Genomic DNA, 12500 nt, shown 5'->3' with positions numbered 1-12500 from the left:
ACTACTTCCCCACCGACGCAGCACCACAGTTTCTTTAGAAACTACCCCCTTCATTCTTTATTTCAAAATGTGTGTCAAAATCGTATCATTAAAGATTAATACAGCCAAAGTTGCCTTTAATTTCGTGTTTAAAGGTCATTCAAAAAAAATAACCGTCAAATGACCTCAAATTTAACCGTCAAAACGGCCATCTTCAAATGCCTCGTCGATGACAAAACAGGAAAGTAATGCCTCTCAATAATCCTTGATTGCTGCTAGTTTTAAAGTTGCGGTTAGCAAAATGAAAGCGGAATTCTATTCTGAGGGAGGAATCCGAATTTCTGCAATAAAGACTTCCCTTAGTTTCTGAGAAAAACATTGGATTCGGTCTTCTCCGGGGCCCATGCATGTATTAAAACAATAAATGAACAATTTACTTTGAAAGAGCTGACTATCACAAAATTACGGTAAAAAGGGTAACACATCTATGTCAATACTTTCACGAAGATTTCTATTAAGTGGACGTGTTTGAAAGAGTCGTCCTTATTAATGCCGGGAGTGTTGGTAAATTGTTGTTTTAGAATTGTTACCTCAAAGACCACGCCCTTAAAACGGGATACTTGTACCCGCAAATTTTCCGACGACTATCGGCCATTTTCAGAGGGGTAGGTACACAGCTAATACAACGACTGGCCGTAGCCGTAGCTAGAAAGTTTTGACGGGGGGGGGGGGGGGCAATAAAGCGAGGTGTGAAGAAATGCTTTTTCAGAAAAATTTGAAATGAATGCAGAGGTATTAAATGCTAATCAAAAGTAAACGTTAATCCTACCAGGTAAGTCTAGGATTTCTCCAATTGGATTTCCTACTAAAAGTTTTCCTACTTCGAAGTTAATTATGGCTTAGAATCGAGGATTTAAATGATTACCCTGGGAACTCAGTTAAAACGAAGCCAGGTTCGTTCACTTCCGTCAGTTTTGTTTCATTTGGTAAATCACCTCAGGTTCCGGTATGTAATCCGTCCCACGATTAATAAGGAGCATCCCTTCAGATGCTTAAGTAATTATCCGTGTAAGGGGGATAGGAATTTCCTTTGTTATGCGGCAACGGGGCTTTCCCCACATAGGAATGTTATCATTGTGTGGCTTACACGAACTGTAAACCACTCAATGCCATGGCCCAAGATATTTATTCCTGGATTTGTCACGGTGAACAGAGTGGCTGTCACGTAGTTTACTATCGTCCAAGACAGGCTCCAGTCTACGCTCGGCTAAGTACGTAAACTTCTACGCTTCAGAAAGCGGCCATTTTGTGGTTGTAACACCACGCGTTGTCGAAGATCGTTTTTTATCTGGTTATTCGTTCTTCTTTGCTGCTTGGATTTTACACGCCGGCTTTCCTACAGTCGGCTTGTCTTCTAAGTTCGGATTACAGGGCGGAGTTGTGCTCTCACAGGGCAACATTTCAATTCACGGTCTGGACCTTTGGTACAGGTTGCGTCACATGAAAACTTACGAGTCATTATTGACTCTCGCAAGCCAACATTTAACGGCTTCAATCTGCTCAGCAGACCTGCTTGAGTATCTGAAAGTTTCTGAAAGTATTTGAAAGGCTCTGAAGTTACTTGAAAGCAAAAGAGACTCTCCTGTGCTTGCGTTGTCATTGCTCAATGTTGTTGTTGAATCGAATTGGACGAATCATCCACACACAGTTGACAAGAGTCTGCTAGCCCACGATTTCGTCAGAAGTAAGTAACATGGGAATCTCTGTTGAACAATACCGATCAAGAATCGGCTCTCATGACAATTTCCTTAAAACAAAAGATGCTTTGTCACGTTTCAATTATGATGCTTTACATGAATGTCTTTTATTTACCAACATTGAAACAAGTTGTTGAACAATACAAAATATGGAATGAAGTAGTGTTTTGATTTACCCAATTTGTGTACTACACTTGCTCACAATGTTTATTTTGGACCTTTTTGTACAGTAGATTAGCACTTTGCATGACGTCAAATTCGTCTATTCATTTCATGTTTCCACATAGCTTGAACTTGGTAAACACACTGACATAAAATTACAAGGTCCATAATAAGAAAACTTCAACGATTCTAGTATTTAAAGTCATATGATACCATCATGAACTTCCCTGTACATTGAATTCTGTTGAAATTTTTCTTAAAACCTCCAGGTAAAATTGTTAATCTTATTGGCTTAAAATTATTAGCAATGTTAATAAGCACTACTGAACATATGATTTATTAAAATATTGCTTGTTTTCAGATATTGTTATGCGTCTATCTTTTTTTCCCAAATTCCTCCACTTGCAACCCAATAGCCACTTACATCAACTAAATTTTTCTGTGTTTCTTTATTGAAAATTTAGCATTATGATACTTTACATGCATATATTGTCAAAAATTAGTCGTACATTCAAACCAAATCAAGCTCCCAATGTGGCTCCTAGCAAAGGTTACATCATTTCCTGTATGTCCCAGCCCTTCTGCAAAGTGTTGTGCTCTTGCACTGGTACACAAAATGCCAAAAGCATTCATACGAAATGCTTTCCTGGAGTTGATTTCACAACACTTGCCCTGGACAAACTCAGAACTCAATTCCACTTGGTTGCGTAAACAAAATCATGACTGAATCTATAAGCCCACTATAGGACATGATGCTGACATTTTTTCAGTTCCTTAAATCCTCAGGTTACATGCGCAACCTCTGTTGTCAAAATGACACCTCCATAAAACTTTACCCAATAACCCTCATCTTGAAAATAAGCATTTCAGGACAGATGTATGTCAATTATCTTATTGTATTGATTGAGAGGAACAATATTGAAAACTAACCATAATCAGATACTAGCTCTACTAATAGAAACTCAATGACAAAACAGATCCTTTTAATTTGTAACCTCCCCCATCAAAGCAGCTTAATTTCGTAAGCCACACATGTACGCATTGCGGACCTATTTTTTTTACACAGAGAATGCATAAACCTACAGGAAGGAGTTAACGCAATAAAATTCATTTACAGCCCACTTTGAAAGGGTGTTTTTTTTGTGTTAAATGATTTTGACCAATCACAAGAGTTAAAAACAAAAGCCAAGAAACGTTTACAATTTTACATGTTCTCCACATACGATTTCTGTGGAATTCATTTAAACTGAGACCAGATGAAAGATGGAAGATGGTTGGAAAGTAAGGATGAATATAATACTGCTTTATGAAGTTTTGTTAACCGTTTGCTGTTTAAGCCAATCAGAAGTAAGTACAGACAATAGAAAAGTTATCACCTTTTTGCATACCAATTGAATTCCAACATGTTCGTTGCCGTTGTTGCTATCGTTCTTATCTGGACCGTTTCTTAAATGGCGACCACAACACTTTATCATTATACCCGAGAAAGGTCTGGGGAGACTACCTTGTATACCAATCCCTACTCATTCCAGGGTATTTATACCAAATACGTGACTAACTATAGAAGTGGAAATGATGTATTGTATTCGAATATTGCTGCCCCCTTCTACCCTGTTTCACATTTTCTGCTCAAAACTTCAGAAAAAGAATTTTTTTTTCCAAAATATTTTGGGGGAAAAACTGCCCCTCTTGCCCCTCCGCTAGCTACGGCCTTGCTTTTCCCGTAACCCCCGTCGCTCAATTTGGACTCGTGTACTGACTGACTATAGCTATGGTTTGTATGGGTTATTGACCAAGCGTGAGGTCAAGATGACTGGATATTGGCCAAGTTCTTTTTTTGCGTGTTTATGGACCGAGACGAAGTCGAGGTCCATAAACACGCAAAAAAAGAACGAGGCCAATATCCAGTCATCTTGACCGAACAATCTTGGTCAATAAAGGATTTATTATATGACTTAAAACACCAAAAAATGATCTTTTATCTTGCGGGACCAAGCGAGAAATCCCGAGCGGGCAATATCGCTCCATCTTGCCCGCTCGGGTAGCCAATCAGAGCGCGCGATTTGGTTCATCTTGCCCGCTCACGGAGCTAGTCATATAATAAAGTAAGTTATTATATGACTAGCAAGTCGTTTTAACTTGTCTCGTTCCTTTGAGAAGTTGCTTGATATATGAAGCTAACAGGACAGAAATGAGCTAATATCAAGCAGGGTTCTTCCATCTTTGGCAAAACCCTAATTTCACTCCGACGTTTGCCGTTTGGGGTAAACGTCATGCTTAACCTCTCTAATAAATCGGTCCGTGAAAACGCCGTTACACGAACACAGTAGAGTTGTAGGCTCCGGGTCATGGGTTCCTGAGTCTACTTAAAATCTTCATATGGACGCAACTACTAAAGTGGATTCGACTGCCAGTTTTGTGTGGGTATTGCTAAACTGTGTATGTTTGGTGAGTGCTTTATCATTCAGGTGTGTTCGGCGTTTCTGAACAAAAAGGACCGACGGGCGAGCATTGGGCATCTCAATAGAGAGATTTAGCCGTTGTTTCCACATGAATACACGTACACAATGAAGCATTTTGTCTTGTTTTATCGTGAACGTCCTCGTTTGGATCCAACTTAAGGGAGCCTTCTTTAACGCCAAGAAAAGTTGAATGGGTTTTTGTTATCGTGTTAGCATTCTAGTAATCTTGACTGAATTTCAAACGCTAAATTTCTTTTCTAACACCAAACAATATTTCTATTTCCTATTTGCTAGATATTATATTTGGACCTGTAAGATGCGTGAAACAAACTTTCCAAACTTTCTATCTACCTTTAGCCCTACGGAAATTATCCCTAAACCCCCATAAATGGATTATATAACAAACTAGACAGAGGCCATGTGAGATCCTTCTTTTTTAAGTTTTTGATCTGACGAACTTAATTATCATTGATTCAAGCAATGTAGTCATGTAGTAATGTAGCAAGGTAGTAATGCATTACTGTAGTAATGTAGTAATGTAGTAATGTAATAATGTAGTAATTTAGTAGTGTAGTAATGTAGTAACCTAGTAATGTAGTAAATTTATAAAAAAAAAATCAGTTTTCCTTGGGAAGGGCGAGAACAGCCGCTAAGAACCTCCATGTTAAATACTCCCGAAAATAAGAATCAGCCCCAGCTGCACACTCAGAGTAACAATTTGTCACATCGTGTTACTGCACATGTTGCGTGCATATTATAGACCACAGTTCATAGTTTGAACAACTGGAGCCTTTTGTACAATCATTTGAATAATGTTTTTAAAATGCTTATGAAATAAAACAATATATATGGTGTTTCCATACATTAAAGTTTTTGTGTAAAAACTGATGATGTCATCAGTGGTTCAAGAAAAAAAGCAAATCACAAAATATGGAATATCGAACTCATGCCAAGTTTGAATAATATCGCTGTTACATTTTCAGAGGTATCCTTGATTTTGTGATCCATCTTCCAGTTCAACTACTGATAACATCGTCAAATTGCATAACACAAAAACTCAAACTTCTTTATAAAGAAAAAGAGATTCTTCAAAACGGAAATGGTCATTCTTCATTATGAAAATGATTAAATTATGTCGTTCATAAGCGCCTTGTATACAGTCAACTACCTCTAAGACGGACACCCTCGGACCGGCCTCAGCTGTCCGTCTTAGAGAGGTGTCCGGCTTTTAGAGAGCCGGCGTAACATGACCCCAGGAATTTTGAGATAATAATTCTGAACCTGTGCACAGTGAATACGCGTCCATTTAAAGTTTGTTTTAAGTTATTTACTTGAACGAAACCTCCCTGTTTAGATTACAATTGTTTTTTTTTGAATGGGACAATGGCTGATTTAATTTTAACTTGTAGTGTATGTATTCCGGCGACAAGATAACAGCTGTCAATTAAACGTCTGGTATTAAAAAGAGTCACGTACAAGAATTTTTCTTCACTAAATCGTAATTTGCGATCACATTCAGCACCTCACAAGTGTCCGTTGACGATTTCAAAGTGTCCGTTGTCCGTCTTATGGAGGTGTCCGTCTTATAGAGAGTTTGGTTATAGTAAAATGGCTAAAAAAAAACGCCGGGACCAGCACCAGGTGACCGTCTTATAGAGGTGTCCGTCTTACAGAGGTGTCTGTTAAGAGAGTGTTGACTGTATGATTATGCTTTTAGGCGTTCTCACTAGACATAAGGGACATATAGATTTCTTCATAGAAAGTGCTGACATACGGTTTTTACGCACGAGTTTGTTTTCACAAAACGAACGAGTTTTGTGAAAAAAGCTAGTGCGTAAATAGCGTACAAAAGCACTTTCCATGATGAAGTTTGTTTTTATTATATACTACATATATGTTATTTGCCAGCTGGGAGGTCCGTATAGCGAAAAACTATGACCGAGGTCTTGAAAATGCTTTTTCGAGACCTCGGTCACATTTCTTCGCTATAGTATAGGGAAGATCTCTGTTTACAAACATTGCTTTTCTTATTCAAATATGCCAACCAAAGGAACAAAAGATTCTTTGTTTCGAAAGCCAATGAGGCTCTGGTTGGGACATTAATGACAATAGGTGACGTCAACCATATCTTCCCCATACGGACCGACCCTTAGCTGGTAAGTAACTTCTTTAGTGTTTTCCTCTCTCTCTCTCTCTCTCTCTCTCTCTCTCTCTCTCCGAAATCACTCTTTTAATTGTTGACTCACACCGCGCTTGATAGCAAATGCAGTAAGCGACTTACAGACTGTACGTTTCCAATAAAAACCTGTTTTGAAACACTCACTTTGTATGTAAACAGTTCGGTGTCAAAAAATGCAAATTAGAGCTAGGTCATTACACAAGTTCACGCAACCAGGGCTCGGATCCAGCCCGGGTTGGCGCGCAAGATAGATATTAAAATTCCGCCCGTTCCCAGAGCCAATCAGATTGTAGGATTCGCAGAATTCCGCCAGCTCGGGCATTGTGAAAAAAAAAAAAAAAAAAAAGAGATTTACTCACAGTTTTCTTCATACGAGATCCCGCTTTAAAAACTCAGATAGCCAATCACAGCAGCGAAATGGCTTTCTTACACATGCACAAAGCGTTTCGTCCAATCAGAATTGACTTGTCAAAACATACCACTGAGTTCATTCAACAAGTTAATTCAAGCTCTCTTTGCGTAAGCCGTCAGAGCGAGAAAACTTTCGTTCCAAAAGTACACAAATACTGAAGCTTACACTTTCAGCAATGGCTCAAGGCTCCACAAAATTTAAGTATTTAGAAAGTCAATTGATGACTGTATTATCGATCCACAGAACAAAAATGCAAGAGCTAAGACGACGAGAGATGTGAAGCTACCCGTTGAATTTCTGAGAGTAAAACACGAGCAAAGAAATCCTGAAGACATCGAAGCTAAAGAATTGAACGAATATCTCTGCCATTTCATCTTTAATGTGAAGCGAAAAGACGGCAAAGACTTTGGACCTTCAAGTCTTCGAGGTCTTCTTTCAATTTTTTATCGGCATTGAAAGAAAAACACATCTATAAACGAATTAAACGCATATTTGACTCTTCAGACGAAGACAACAGTCCGCCTTTGACAAAGCAGATTTAGCTTCGTTGAAAAGCTAAATACTTACTTTTATCGAGCTTTTCTCCTTTTCATTATATTTCGGTCCGTATGAAATGCAGACTGGCAAAGATGGCCCCTCTCAGGTATCCGCTCCAATGAAAGTACACAATCTGACTCCCTAAAGATATAATCTACCTTCTTCAACGCAAATGCCTCCAAGGAAAAAGAAAAGAGGTGACCGTGGCTCAATGGAAGACGAACCAAGAAATTCGAAGAAATCCAACATGGTGGCCGAAGAAAATATTGATGTTGTAGAACCGGATGCAAGGCTCAGGGAACAAGAAGAGCCTAGCCTTTTTGAAATCAAGGCCCTTTTGGTCGACATTCAAATTCAAATAGCTGCTATTCTTACTGAAAATCATACACTGAAGAAGGAAATCGAAGATTTAAAAGAATCTGCCAACTTCTACGGGAGAGAGCTTAAAGACTTGAAAGAGTCGTTGCAAAAAACGAAGGACGAAAACAAGGAATTGAAAAATACGCTAACCTCAACAAGGAATGAGCTAAAAACAACGAAGGAGAATCTTAGAAAGCAGACAGAAGAATCGGAAAGACAATGGGCACACCAAGATAATTTTGAACAGTACAGTAGGAAGAATTAGTTGGAAATTCACGGCATTCCACAAGATGCTTATCCTAGTACAGAGGCCGCGGTCATTAAAGTTGCCGAAGCCCTAAATATTACAGTAGAACCGAAGAATATCGAAATTTCACATAAGCTGAATCACGCCAGGGCCATAATTGTGAAATTTTGCAGTCATAAAGTGAAATCGAAACTGTACAAGGAACGTACCAAGCTAAAAGATGTCAAAATCTCAGATCTATTTCCTAGCTACCCTTCAAGTGGACAGCAACGGCAGCCTATTTTCATCAATGAAAACGTTACGGCTTATAGGCGAAGAATTGTAAAAGAAGCAAACAAACGAAGACAGGAGGGTACACTTTTCAGTGTGTGGACTTTAGATTGGAAGATTTACATTAAGACCTCGCCTGACGGCTCTCCTGTAAGAATATTTTCCGAAGAGGACCTAGATCACTTATAAATTGAAATAGCGAAACAATATACTGCATGACTGGAGAGGTCCGCCTTTCTTATCAACTAATAGACCTTATTCACGATAGCCGCCATGTTGGATTTGCTATTATCATGCAAATTAGTGACACACTTCTGATGGGGCAAGCAACACAAGTTTGAGAGGTTATAACGAACATCTTACCTACACAAATGATTTGTTTCACGTTCACGTTCTCCGTGATCTAGTACGGATGCTCTAACCACTGAACTATGCTGTCACTGAGCTATGCTGTCAGTCGAAATTTGACTCTGTGGCTGCGTGATGCAGTTCGAGTCAAATACCGACATTTCAGCCTTGCTCACCATAGAGTCTCCAGTAGCTCAGTGGTTAGAGCATCCGTACTAGATCACGGAGGGTCGTGGGTTCGAATCCCATCTGGGGCTCGGATTTTTCCGAGTTCCCAGTGGGTTCATTTGTAACAACTTGTATTTGATATATGTTAACCATTGTCTCACATTCGCTCATATTTCGTTGGAGCTAAATTCTCAAAATGGTGGTCAATGAGGTAGATTTCAAACGTCCATTGAAGAGCGTCTCCGATAGTTTTAACCCTTTGGCTACTAGAGATTTGGCCGAAAAACACGTTTTGAAGCTAGTTGAGGGGTTTTTTGGTCACTGTCGTGCTGTTTAAGAGCTAAATCTCCCTACAAACCCGTTTCCAGGTTGTACACTCCGCGGCCTTTTCAGCCAGGTGCAAAATAAGCGCTTGCAAAGTTCGGGCATGCGCAGAAAACAAAATTTTTGGGTTTAAAAGTAGCACAACACTTTCGACTTTCACTTTTCGCTTTCTCTCCTTCCCTCTCTTTTCGCTTTCTTTGCCTCATTTTTTTCTTTATCTTGCTGGGCATTTGGTAGGCTTTATTTTGGTGGGAAGAGTTTCTGAGAAACCTTTCATCATCTTAGAATTAGGTGCTCAGAAAGGTAGGTGGGTAATGGAGCAAGCTTTTCATGGAGATTTTCAGGTCAGTCTTACATGGTTTTTTTGGCCGTTTCTCCAGTTTCCTTGACTGAATTGTGCTCATTCTGGTATAGTTTGAAAGATCTCTTCTCCCTGCACAAGTTAGTGGACAAAGCTGTTCCTGACCGTTAAAAGTGATGACATCACAAGGGGTAGATGGGACCGTGGATAAAGCTGGACGTATTTTGCCAGATAGTAATCAAAGGGTTAAGATACCTTGGCTTTATAGCATAGAAGTACTCTTTAAAGGAAAGGATGTATTTGCAAGCCTTCCAACCGGGTACGGCTCTGATCTTCAGAGCAACACAGATCGTTGCTGATGAGCTGTTATTTTCCTCGATGTGTTCACATCTCAAATCTTCCAGGGCATTACGCTTTGCAGATTGTGCTTGAGAATGGCTAGGCTGGTCCGAGCAAGGCGTTGGGATTACATTGACTGGTAAGGAATAGCGGGAGACGTTTTCGAGTGGACAATCTTTTGAATAGTGCTATGTTCACCTCATGAAGAGCGCTTTCGTTTCTTTTGGGCTGACAACAATTCCTACAAATGTACGTCGAATCGATTTCCACTTTACACTCCATAGATAAAAATTCCGCTCGTACTTTAAATGAAAAAGTACCGTGCTCAAAGTACACACGAAGTCATCGTAAAATCTCTCACGGTGGTTCTCACGGTGTTGATGTGGAGAAATAAAAATAAAAGCCAATCAAAACTCGTTGTTTCAATGATGTAATGATCGATGGGTAATAACCAATCAAATCATTTTCCACACATTCCAGGAGAAATCACGTGGTATGGAACACGATTATCAACGGTAAATCACAGACGCTCCTCTCCGATTTTTTTTTCGGAGAGCGGGCGGCTGTACACAGGCTAGAGAAACAATTGAACAGGTGAAACTGGAATACCAAGAGGACAAATACGTAAGCCCCGCTCTAATGTGGGAGATGATTAAACTTAAGATTAGAGAAAAATCAATACGCTATGCTAAAAGTAAAAAGTCTAGAATGTTGCGAGAAGAGGAACAATTGGAGTCTTAAGTGAATAATCTACAAAAGGACAGTCATAGAAAACAGAAAAAAAGAGGACAAAGAAACAATCACAATTCAAAGAAAGTTAGATGGAAAAACAAGAGAGTTGGAGAAAATGATTGAGTATAAAACAAAAGGTGCCATCTTGAGATCAAAATGTAGGTGGCATAATGAAGGTGAAAATGAATACAAAGTACTTTTTAAACCAAGAAAACAGACATTACAAAACCAGTGTAATCACTCAACTCAAGGTGAGTGACACCGATTTCATCACTCCAGACAATGAAATTTTGAATGAATGCGAAACCTTTTATCGCAACATTTACAGCTCCAAAACAAATTCCCTTGATAGTAGCCACCTCTTTTTTGGCGCTACGGGTCTTCGATCCTTGGACCCTGAGGAAAAGGAAAAATGCGAAGGCCCCCTAAGACGGAATGCTTACAAGCACTAAAACAGGGAAAAAACGCCTGGGTCGGATGGGCTTCCTGCAGATTTTTATAAAGTTTTTTGGAACAATTTAGCCGATTGTTTAGTAAATTCGATCAATTATGCTTATCAGGTGAGGCAGTTTTCAGTTAGTCAGAAGCGAGGAATAATAAAAGTAATACCCAAAAATGACGCAGATCCATGTCTTGTTAAAAATTGGCGTCCGATAACACTCCTGAATACCGACTATAAATTGCGGTCAAGGCAATTGTGAATCGTCTTAAAATTGTGATCCCAAAGATAGTTAACAACGACCAAACTCAGTGGCTTTATTAAAGGCCGTTTTATTGGAGAGAATATAAGATTAATCGAGGGCATAATAAATTACACTGCTACCCAAAATATCCCTGGACAACTTCTTTTTCTGGATTTTGAAAAAGCCTTTGATACGGTGGAAAGGTCATTCATATGGAAAACACTAGAATCTTTTAACTTCGGTTCATCAATTAAAAATTGGATTAAGCTATGTTACCAGAATATTGAAAGCTGCATCTTAAATAATGGATGGCAAGCGGCTATTTCACTTTAGAGGGAGGAGTTAGGCAGGGCTGCCCTTTGTCTCCCTAAATTTTTATTATTTGTGTGGAACTTTTGGCCGAAAAAATGAGACAAAATAACATTATTAAAGGAATCTCGGTGCAGGGCGAAGAAATAAAAATCAGCCAGTTTGCTGACGACGCTACAATTATCCTAGACGGCCGCTCTAAAAAATCATTCACATCAGCTCTACAAGAGCAGTTTGGTTCTATCTCTGGTTTACGACTTAATAACAAGAAAACAGAAGTTTTGTGGATAGGTTCCAAGGCCGGATGCACCGAAGTTTTTTCCACAGAAAAAAATCTTAACCCTTTGATTACTATCTGGCAAAATACGTCCAGCTTTATCCACGGTCCCATCTACCCCTTGTGACGTCATCACTTTTAACGGTCAGGAACACCTTTGTCCACTAACTTTTGCAGGGAGAAGAGATCTTTCAAACTATACCAGAATGAGCACAATTCAGTCAAGGAAACTGGAGAAACGGCCAAAAAAACCATGTAAGACTGACCTGAAAATCTCCATGAAAAGCTTGCTCCATTACCCACCTACCTTTCTGAGCACCTAATTCTAAGATGATGAAAGGTTTCTCAGAAACTCCTCCCACCAAAATAAAGCCTACCAAATGCCCAGCAAGTTCAAAAAAAAAATGAGGCAAAGAAAGCGAAAAGAGAGGGAAGGAGAGAAAGCGAAAAGTGAAAGTCGAAAGTGTTGTGCTACTTTTAAACCCCAAAATTTTGTTTTCTGCGCATGCCCGAACTTTGCAAGCGCTTATTTTGCACCTGGCTGAAAAGGCCGCGGAGTGTACAACCTGGAAACGGGTTTGTAGGGAGATTTAGCTCTTAAACAGCACGACAGTGACCAAAAAACCCCTCAACTAGCTTCAAAACGTGTTTTTC

This window comes from Montipora capricornis, chromosome 4 (assembly GCF_036669925.1).
Source record: "Montipora capricornis isolate CH-2021 chromosome 4, ASM3666992v2, whole genome shotgun sequence".
Lineage (NCBI taxonomy): Eukaryota > Metazoa > Cnidaria > Anthozoa > Scleractinia > Acroporidae > Montipora > Montipora capricornis.
The sequence above is the reverse complement of the archived record's forward strand: the minus strand, read 5'-3'. Positions refer to the sequence as shown.